At 28.4% G+C, this 3677-nt stretch overlaps 1 non-coding gene across 1 annotated transcript; it reads left to right on the top strand.

The window, feature by feature from the left end:
• Positions 1-282: 282 nt before the first annotated feature.
• Positions 283-399, top strand: LOC140869852 (U5 spliceosomal RNA). The gene has a single exon (XR_012146843.1). It is a non-coding gene; the product is annotated as a U5 spliceosomal RNA (small nuclear RNA).
• The last annotated feature ends 3278 nt before the right edge of the window (positions 400-3677 follow it).

Below are 3677 nucleotides of genomic sequence, written 5' to 3'. Positions count from 1 at the left end.
CTCTATCCCTAGTCTTCAACGAGAATTGACCCGACCAGTTGAACCGTTGACCTATAAGATCTGAAAATTGAAAATAATGCAGCATCTACAAGATACTTCACATTTATAGAAATCCACCCAATAAAACGTGAAATTGTTAATCAGGAGGCTTCAAAAGACATAATCCGAGAGTATATGTGGTGGGCATGACAATAGTACCATTTCCCACATGGAGAAATTGCTGGACAAAAGAAGAGAGCCTACCTTATAAATAGCAAACGTCAAACTAAACATAAACCATGCAGCTGCGCAGTGAGCACAAAGCGAACTATTCTTTCGCCTTTTACTAAAGAATACCGTGTGTTCGTTGCATTCAAGCAGCATACGCCTCTTTTTGGAGGGCTTCTTCTCTTCGAGAATTGGCCCAACTATTCAGTTTTAAACTTAAGATTAATAATATAATAATAATAACTGAAATCTAATAATAATGTTTTAAATTAGAATTTGAATTAAATGATGTTTGATTATATAAGATATATTTAATATATAAATTGTTCATGTGGTCAATTACTTTAACAATAATTTTTAGTTGTGTATAAGTGAAATATATTTAAATAATAATGTGTTCAACAAAAGATTTTTGTAGAAAGTTTTTAGAAAAATAATTTTAAAAAAAAGGTTTTTTAAGTATATATATATTTTTAATGTTTTAAGAATTGAAAATGATAATGGAAAACAAAATTTAACTTTTTAATTGTAAAAATGTTTTTATAAAATAATTATCCAAACATATATTTAGTTTTTTAAAATAAAGTTTAAAATTTTTTATAATTTATTTTGAATTTTTTTTATAAAAACGTTTTATAAATATTTATACAAACAGATTCAAAGAATTGAATATGATATATGTTTTTGTATTATTATATTATATGAATAAAATCTTATAGTTATTTTTAGAGATTCATGCTCCTTGGACTACAAACAAATTAATGAGTTAAAGTTGGGAAAAGTAGGATTTTGGTCTTGTGTTGGTCTCTTTTGGAGTATGTTTTGGATTTATGTTTTTTTAACTTGTTAAAGTTTGGTTTTTATATATTAATTTGGATTTTTTTTGTTTTGGTTTTTTCAGTTTTTCCCCGCGAAATTACTAAATGTTTATATGATTGTTTATTCAGCATCGATGCTATCATACGTGGCTCATGTGAATAAAGCTTATTTTAAATATATTAAAATCTACTTAAAGCAAAATAAAACTCTTTTTCCTCTAAATTTAAATATTTTGACTTGATTTGTATACAAATTTTAACTCCCAAAAGGAATCTATATATGTTGTGTGTGCGTGTTTTTAACTTTATATTTATCTTCTCTCTTTAGGGTCCATTTGGAGTGTAAGATAAAGATAAATAATATAGAGATAAGTAATATATTGTAATAAAAAATAAATAAAATAAGATAGTTAATATAAGATTTGATTTGATTGATAGATTATGATTTGTTTGATTTGATTGGTTATATTTTATATAAAAATAATAAATTATTATTTTATCCTTTTAATAATTAATAATAATATAAATAATATTATTTAAGGGATAATATAGTAATTTAAATTTAATGATTTGATTGATGTAAGATAAATAATTAATGATTTGATTGATGTGAAATAAGTAATTGAACAATGGATAAATAATATAGCAAAAAAAAAACGTGAGACTAGATAAAATTATTAATACATAGATTATTAATATGCAACTTCAAACATGCCCTTAACGTAAATAGTTGACTGAATGTGGAGGATTTGAAGCAAAACCGCGAAGTTTCAAATATTTCGTGGGTCTATGTCAATTGTTAAATTTTTAGTGATTTTGTTTTTTCACAAAATTATGAGATCATCTGATAAGACAATTTTATGAGGTGGACATCCGATCCGATTGAGTCATGAAAAATTATTAATTTTTCTGTCAAAAATATTAATTTTTATTGTAGATATGAATCAAGTCGACCTATATCACATGATAATGGTCGTGACAGAAACATATACTATGTCAATGATTTTAGTGACAATTATATTTTTCCGTCTCTAATTTTATAACGAAAATTCAATTTCCGTTACAAATTTTGATCTCCCTGCCAGCCACATACCAGTTGGTAAAAATCCTAAATAAAACATTCAACTTAAATTGACACAATCAACCACAATGCAACATCAAATATACAATATATTTAACCACAAAAGTAAAATTCAAGAGACAATATCAAAAGATGTAGATAAGTAATTGTTCATATGTCAGCAAAAAACATTCTATATTTGAGTTTAACTCATGCACCAAAATCACCCAAATTCTAGTTTAATCCATGTAACAAAATGATCACAAACAATGCAACAATATGATCAGAGTCGCCTATCATCATCATGAGATGCAACAGTTTGATTTGCCGAAGATTGACCTCTCAAGCCAACAACCAAGTATTTTACTAAAGTCTCTAATGACACAAAACGATCTTGTAAGATTGCATTTTGTGTCAACCCATTTACCTTGGCAGCATTAGCAGCGGCGGCATCACCAACAACTGCCTCGGCAACTGCAATAACATTAAATTAGCAATAGCGGTTTGACTAGTAGAAGTAACATGCAATCCTCTGCTATGATTCAACATTGCATCTGGGAAGAAAATTGACGCTTTTGAACCTATGCCATAAATCTGTTTTTTTTTGTTTCACTCCACCAGCAACTTCAAAATACATACCATTAATGACATCTTGTGAGGGGATAATTGGCTCCTCACTCTCAACAACAGGTTGAGAGGCCTGCTGAATTCTCATCTGCATGTCATCCAAGGAAAATAAAACAAAGTAAATAAATCAATAGACATACACTTCAAACTTACACACACACACACACTAAATATCATTTAAAAGTTCACTCAACATATAATTATTATGTACACAGTATTATAAAAACCCAACCAAACACTCCATCCTCCTGTAAACACAACCGAATATACCCTTTCTGATCACCAACAACTAAGAGTGTTCCATTTACAATATATGTCTCCATCTAAGATTATATAATAACATATAGATTTGACATTTTTTAACATTTACCTGTTAATTATTAATTCTCTTCCCATGCTTACAAACACAATCAAAAGCTGTATGATTTGCCTGATAAGAGCCATGGACAAGCTCTGGTTTCACCAAATGATCCTATTTCCACGACCCTATTCATTTCTTTTAAAGATTTGAACTCTTGGTTTCCAATAACGTCATGATTCTTGTAGTTAACTAAGAGTGTTCCATTTCTAATATCTATATTCAAGAACCTTGAATCTGTAACTTAAACATAAACAAGTAAACTGGACCACCTCTAGTTCTTAGAGAATCTACGTACTTACATTCACTCAAATTATCAAATAAATTAAACGGCCACTTTTCAGCAAGTGTTTGATGATATATCTTGGCAGAATGCTCCAAGAAATTGAAAATAAAGATGTTTGAAGATTTCTTGCAATATCTAACCATTAAAAATGCTTGTTTGTAAATAAACTATATAGTCCAAACAGAAAGAAATGCAATAGGAAAAAAAACACCAATTACCATAGAACGCAAACAAACTCAATCCATCAACCATCATCTAAAACAAAAAAAAATGCAATCCTTACGGCTCAAACAAAATAAATCCTAACGGCTCAAACAAAAT

This window comes from Henckelia pumila, chromosome 4, assembly GCF_033568475.1.
Source record: "Henckelia pumila isolate YLH828 chromosome 4, ASM3356847v2, whole genome shotgun sequence".
In the NCBI taxonomy this organism is placed as follows: domain Eukaryota; kingdom Viridiplantae; phylum Streptophyta; class Magnoliopsida; order Lamiales; family Gesneriaceae; genus Henckelia; species Henckelia pumila.
The sequence above is the reverse complement of the archived record's forward strand: the minus strand, read 5'-3'. Positions and strand labels throughout refer to the sequence as shown.